The 7198-nt window shown below is 52.4% G+C and overlaps 1 long non-coding RNA gene across 1 annotated transcript; it reads right to left on the reverse strand.

The window, feature by feature from the left end:
• Positions 1–1961: 1961 nt before the first annotated feature.
• Positions 1962–5538, reverse strand: LOC140694527 (uncharacterized). Its single transcript, XR_012070143.1, has 3 exons — positions 5339–5538; positions 3461–3569; positions 1962–2074 (listed from the first exon to the last, which is right to left on the reverse strand). It is a non-coding gene; the product is annotated as an uncharacterized lncRNA (long non-coding RNA).
• Positions 5539–7198: the final 1660 nt, after the last annotated feature.

Here is a 7198-nt window from a genome sequence, read left to right on the forward strand (position 1 = left end):
AATCTTAACCCTGCACAGTTCTTGATATTTAGTTAATAAAAATGATGGTGTCATCATGGGTATTTTTCCATCTTTTAAATACCCTTCAGTCTTCTAATAAAGCTACTTCTAATTAAGAGACTGTGTAAATAGTTTTCAATCTTCATAATAAATAACTGTGGTTTTATCTGGTTACTTAAATTATGAATAATAATGTTCACATTTGTAAAAGTTATTAAAATCAACATTGTTTAATGAAAAGATCATTTCTTTTTGCATGAACATGTATTAACTACAAGAAATGTTCCATGCTTTGTTCTACGATTTACTGTTAGAGCCTTAAAGAATAATATTTTCCTCAAAAGATATTACGACAAAGGGATTTCTTTTGGTGGAACAGTTCCGGCATCAAATCTGGTGCATGTCTCAGGCCACTGGCAACACAGAGATGATAGAAATTAGGAGGCATTATAAACACAGAATCATTTTTAAAGGAATTAAAAAAACTGGATGTGTGTAAACAAAGAATCAGAGGATATTCTGGTGAAATAAATGTATTTTTCAGCTTAAGCAAGACACGGGGTGAATAAATCTGAAATGAAAAAAACACCCAGAGATTAGCAGCGAGTCATGCATGCAGTGTGAATGATCAAAACCAAGTTGTTTCCAAACCAGTGTGCAGGCTTGATGCCTTCATGAATCAAATCTGTGTGGCAACAGGCCACCTCGAATACATGTTGATGAGGTATTTATAAGCCCTTCACCATCCCAAATCAAAGCCCACGCACGAGCCACAAGACCATCACCTACACATTTGGAAAACACACAACATGGTGAATAGCACTTTTCTTGTTCAGTAGCCGGTGGCCGCGAACTGTGAGCAGACAGAGATACAGGGACACAGAGGCACCTCCCCTCACTCAGCTGATAAACTTCCGTGCATTCCTGGGGACAGGATTGTCATAAAATGCACCATGGATTGATCCTCCTCCTAGGAAAGGAACCGTAGGGCTGTCATTAGGTTTGAGCAGGGGTGGGTGGAGGATCTCGGAAGAGTTGTTTCAGAACAACCAATAGAATTCTTGGCCACCGTGACCACGAAAGACAAGTCCCCTGCCATCCCGGTAGGCACTTGGGCTCCTGACAAAAGCTGGGCTCAGTAAAGGATTAAGTAGAAGGCACAGGCCTGAGGGATGCCCCAGCAATAGGCAGGAGGTAGGGCCTGGTTTATACTGCTCTAGGTGTATCCCAGCCTCATCTGAATACGAAATCAGAAATTTGCAAAACAGCAGAGTTGGGGTGGATCATCCACTCCAGACTCCTCACCTTACAGTTAAAAGGGTGGCAACCCTGACAGGCAAAGCAACGTGCTAAAGGCAGAGCGTGGAAGTGGCAGCGCCAGATGAAACGCAGCGTGAAACCCCCGTTCAAGGCCGCTGACTCTGACGACGGGGCCAAGGTTTCCAACGAGGAGAATAAGACAGTGTAAATACTTTGTTCCCCCTAAAACCCCAAATGTTTTTTAAAGGCACAAAAACTCACCTTAACTAGCTCTCTTCTGAGGGGGCTCTCTTCTGCTTCTTCGTCTTTCTGTCTCCATTTCCCTCTCTCAGACACAAACACATTCAGTTTTGTGAAAGGGGACTTCCTGCCATACAAAGACAGACTTCACATCTTCAGAAAGATACCTGACAAAGCACGTTTCTCAATTCAAGTCTTTGTGTGAGTTCTGGGCAACTGGCTTATTTTCTAGAACAATCGGTAGTTACAAAATCAGGAAATCATTTTCCACAAAGGAAGAGTTCAGGTCCGTGTTGATAAAGCTGGGGATGTCACATTTCATGAGTCTGTTCGGCTCCTCCTCTGGCCACCTACTGCTTCTGATGGCTTCCTGGAGCGGAATATCACTGTAAAGGGCTATGGTAGGGATACCAGCTTTGGCCTTGTCCAAGTGGTCCACTCCATTGATGTAGCAGTGGAAGAGGGACCTAGATTCGTGATTGCACTGCCAGAGAACACCTTGGGCAGCAGCCATCTTCCAAAGTCTGACACAAAGCTGTTCAGTCTGAATCTCTTCTCGGGAGACTCTGCATTGCTATAAAGAAAACCAAAAATAAAATATCGTTCACACTTTAGCTCGGTGACCTGAAGAATCAGTTTTTGCCATCTGCTGAGAGTAAATCCCTGCACAGAGCATACTGACATGCACTGGAAGTGAAAGACATCACTTCTGAACACATACAATTAAACCTAAGGCAAAAGTCTAAAGTGAGGGCCCTTGGACCAACCTGAAAAGACATCGTTCCCTGAGAATCCTCAATATTGGTGTCTCGTACACCAGTGTTTCTCCGTGGGACACTCAGATCTCTTCATCAGGATTCGTTAAAGTGCTTCTTAAAATGCAGTATTCTGGGGTGCACACCCTCAGAGTCTCCAGAGGTAGAGACTGGTAGTCTGTATTTTCATAGCCACCAGGATCACTAAACATGCTCAGGTTTAGCACCGTGGTCTACATCGGGTCACCTGAGCATCGACAATTCTGTCTCACGGGGTGGGGGGTGCCATGTGTGTCAGGGTGCTGTCCTACCCACGTGTCTCCCCTGATTCTCAGAACTGACAGTGCTGCCCCATTGGGCACGAAATACCACCATTTCACAATGCATACGCAGGGCGCCCGACTGACAGATACAATCAGTGATAGGACAGGGGACAAAACTCAGCTTCCTGATACCTACTTTCAGAAGAGTGATCAATTCAAGGGTAATAAATCAGTGAATGAGTGAATAACATGACTCTCGTTAGTCCCACGAGTGCCTGGAAGAGCAAGCCTGGGCACACTGAGAACCATAACAGCCCATCTACTTAAATGTCATCCTCCACAGATCTATGTAAAGGTTACTTCCATCCAGGCAGTGACTCCAGAAGGGCAAGAATCATGTATGAACACACTCTCAAATCCAGAACAGAACCTGACAACAATTAGGCTCTGGAGTCTGTGTTTAGCGAGTGTGGAATCTCAGTGATTCCAGCTCTTACACATTGTCTTCCCATCCCACCCCTCACGATATGGCCCCTATGACCAGTTCTCCCAGTGCTGGGGCCACGGAACCCATTTATAGGACTGGAAGAATCTGATTATATAAACCATCCCCCAGATTATCATCAAGAGTCACCTGCATTTCAGGGATCAGTAATCCCAGAAGCTTTGCAGTTCAGGCAGCTGAGGGATTTTTATATCAGCTCTGTCTTCTACTGTGACTGCCTGGGTGACATCAGACAAGGAATTCTGAAAAGCCTGAACTTTTCCTTTCAGGAATAATCTAATTAACAAATCTCGTTGACCACTCAAGAAATGTGATGTGAAGATCAATGATTTACACAGGAGTACAACATTCACTAGGTCGTGGATTTAGAATCAGAGAAAAATCATTTGAGAAAGATTGACAGAATGTAGCTTTAATGCGAATTTAAGTAGTCTTACCTTTCAGTAAATCATCTTCCCCTACTTATCACTTCACCCAAGTTTAAAAATGTTTGAGAACAGGGATGAGTGTGCCAGCAATCTGAGACCCAATAACCTAAAATGTCACCTAGGAAAAAGAGGGGAGTAACATATTTTTAAAAAGCATGATGAGGATGGCGGGGCCATCACCAACCCCAGACTAAGAAGCTCTGAGTAATAGCTTTCCTGCCTGCCTGGGACATCAGCTGATATGAAAATCCACCCAGAAAACTCACTGTCCAGCAGCTCTTCCGTAACACAGGATACACTTTCTCAGAATTAAGAATTGCGTCCAGTAACCACTTCGCTGAAGAATAAAGACAAAGGAGAACAAGAGATTTCTGCCCCTCCCAAGGGAGAGCCCAGACCTCGGGCTGCATGCACTGCGTCCACCTCCCTGGAGAAGAATAAACTGGACAAGGGCGTTCTGCGAAACTGGGGCAACAAATGTTGAGATGGGAACAAATTGATCAGCTGACCAGGGACAGCCCCCTCCGTCGCTGCCTTGGCGGCTGCCTCAGTGCTCTCAGCCCATCCTGCCCACCTCTGGTGGCTAAGCTGTCAGGGAAACTGCTTTGCGACCTGGAGCAAGAGAGGCTGCCCTCAGGCCAAGCTGCGGAAAAGATGGGAGCTAAACCCCCTGCTCCCAAGCAGCAGGCTCCATACCCCCGCCAACACCCCGCGGCCCCCGCACCCTACTGCAACCCCGGGGAAATATGACCTGAAGAAGTGTGACCTGGGAACGAGGGGCAGCAGAGGCCGCCCCCACGTCAGGCCTCCAGAGAGATTGGTGCTTATCCTCCAGCTGTCCAGGGGCAGCCCCCTGTCCTCTCCACCTCCTGATCTCACTGCGCCCACCTCCCAGGAGCAATCAGACCGGGTGTGGGGTGTCAGGCGAATCTTGCGCTGGAGAGGACGTCCCCAGGCCAGGTCAGGGGAGAGGAGAAGAAGTGGCCCCATTAGGCGGGGCAGCAGGCCGTCGCAACTGCTTCTGCCCCTCGACCTCATCGGGCCCGTCTCCCAGGAGCAAGCTGACCTGGAGACGGGCATCCGGCTTCTTGGGCAGCAGAGGACGCCCCCAGGATTGGTCGTGGGGAAGACGAGAGCAAATTGACAGGCCCTGCGCTGCAGGTCTTCTACCTCCGCCATCGCCACCCCCGCACCTTAAAGTCACCGCCCAGGGCGCCCCTCCCCAAGCAGGCTGATTGGGACAGGTGCGTCTGGTGATCTGGGGCAGGAGAGGCCACTCCCACACCAGGCCATCGGGAAGACGGGAGCCAATCCACCAGCTCCCCAAGGCAGCCCCTACCCCCGCAGCAGCCACCACTCTTGCCCATGACCTCACAGTGGCCTCCTCTCGGGAGCAGGCTGACCTGGAGATGGACGTCCGGCGAACTTGGGACAACAGGGACCGTCCCCAGGGCAAACCATGAGGGGAAGTGGGAGCAAATGGACAAGCTCCATGGGAAAACCTGCCGCTGCTGCCACCACCCCCAAAGTACCAAGTCCAACTCCCGGGGTCAGGCCGACTAGGATACACGGGTCTCGTAACACAGGGCAACAGCGACAGCCCCCAGGGCAAGACGCGGGGAAGATGGGAGCAAATGGGCCGCTCCCCCGCTGCAGGCCGCCGACCACCGCCACCCCTGCACCCTGACTACCCTGCCTCCCGCCCCCAGCAGGCAAAGTGGGACAGGGGTGTCCCGGGACCTGGAGCAGCAGAGGCCGCCTTCAGGCCACGCGGTGCAGACATGGAGCTAATCCACAAGATCCTCCGGGGCAGCCTCCCTATGCCCGCAGCCACCACCTTACCAGCCCCCTGACCGCACCGCACCCATCTCCCAGGAGCAAGCTCACCTGGAGTCGGACCTCAGGCAAATCTCCGGCGGCAGAGGTCGCCCCCAAGCCAGGCCACGGGGGAGAGAAGAAATGGAGCAGCTCCCTGGAACACATCCCCTGCCCCTGCCGCCTCCGCCGCCGCCTCCCAGGAGCAAGCTCATCTGGAGAACCGCGTCCCGCCTCTAGGGCAGCAGAAGCCGCCCCTCGCTCCGCCGCTGGGGAGAGCGGAGCGAATTGACCGGCTCCCCCGCGGCAGCCCCCCTCCCCCCGTGGGCCCCGCACCTTAACGGCCCCGCCCCCACTCCGCACTCAGCAAGCTGAGTGGGACAGGAGTGTCCGGCGACCTGGGGAAGCAGAGGCCGCTCCCAGGCCCAGCAGCCGGGAAATGGCAGCTATTCCACCCGTTCGCCAGGGGTAGCCCCGCTCCGCCCCTCTGCGGCTGCCGCCGCCCGCTGACCTAACCGCCCCACCTCCCAGGAGCAGGCTTACCTGGAGTCCAACATCTGGCGAATCTCCGGCGGCCAAGCCCCACCCCAGGCCAGGCTGCAGGGAAGAGAAGAAATCGACCGGCTTGCCCGGGCAGCCTCCCAACCGCCACCGCCGCCGCCGCCGCCCCAAAGCATTGCAATAGCCTCCCGGGGTCAGGCTGACGGCAAGGATATGCACTTGCCTTCTAATCCTGGCCACGTCCCTGAGCACCTCCCTGCATCCCTACACTCCCTGCACCTCTGAACCCCTGCTACACTCTGCAATTCTGCATCCCTCCACCCCCACATCCCCTGAAATGCCTGCGCCCTCCACAGCCCCTGCACCCCTGTCACCAGTTACACTTTTGCACTGCTTACACTCCTGCACCCCTGCATGTCCCACACACCACCTGTTGGGCCTTTGGCAGAGTCTCTGCTGTTAGACCAATGCACAGGGACTCACTCTTTGCCAGTACATGATGCATCAGTGGACGTCAGGGGTTGCCTGCAGGAAGGTACATGTTCCCGGTCACTAGCCTGGGCCACTAGGGTGATCTCTGTGAGGTCACCCAGGATGGGTTCAGAGATGCTGTTCTCTGGGAAGAGAGGAGTTGAAACCGGTCTTGAGGGCAGAGCTGTGCTCACCAGGCAGTCCACGCTTCATGTTTTACACAGGGCTTCGGAGAAGTGAAATGGATCCGGCCAAGTAAGACCGGCCTGCTGTGCGCCCACCTCAGTCCTGGGCTCTGAGTCAGACCGACTGGCTCCCACACTCAGGGCCCAGTTTGGGCACCTGAATTGTCCCTTTGAGGCATCCCATCAGTTCTCAGGATGAAGCCTGGCTGCTTCCACCCCATGGCCCCCCCTCCTACTGTGCTGGCCTCAGGAAGGTTCCTTATTTGGGGAAGAAGGCAGCCCACACCCTACCCCACCCCTCACGTTTCTCTAACCCAGGCTGGTGCTCTCTCTGCTCCTCAGAGTCTGGGAAGCCATCCCTCTTCAGTTATGTCCCTTCTGAGATGGACTTGCTTCCACTCAATTCTAGGCGAGGATGCACCATGGAATGCACTGGGTAAGAGAACCAAAATAAATAATTTCTTCTGTGAGGTTGTCTGTTTATCTACTGGGGCTGGGCTGTGTGTAGTTTGCTACAGCTATTGGTGTGAGAGGCTAAAACAGCCTGTGTGTCCTTGTTTTCATCTCCCCGCTGTCTTTGGGTTTTCCCTAGACACTCCTGAGACATTTACTTCTTTTAGTTTTACTCCTGTTATTACACACGGGCCCTACTGACATGGAGGTAAGGTGTTGGGGGAGCGGGACAGAGCAGGGCATCTGCAGTCCTGTGATTAGTTCTTATTGAGCCTGTGCCCTGAGCTGTGACCTCCACAAGTGTGTCTCTTTCCCCCCACCC

Source organism: Vicugna pacos, unplaced genomic scaffold (genome assembly GCF_048564905.1).
Source record: "Vicugna pacos unplaced genomic scaffold, VicPac4 scaffold_21, whole genome shotgun sequence".
Taxonomy (NCBI): Eukaryota; Metazoa; Chordata; class Mammalia; order Artiodactyla; family Camelidae; genus Vicugna; species Vicugna pacos.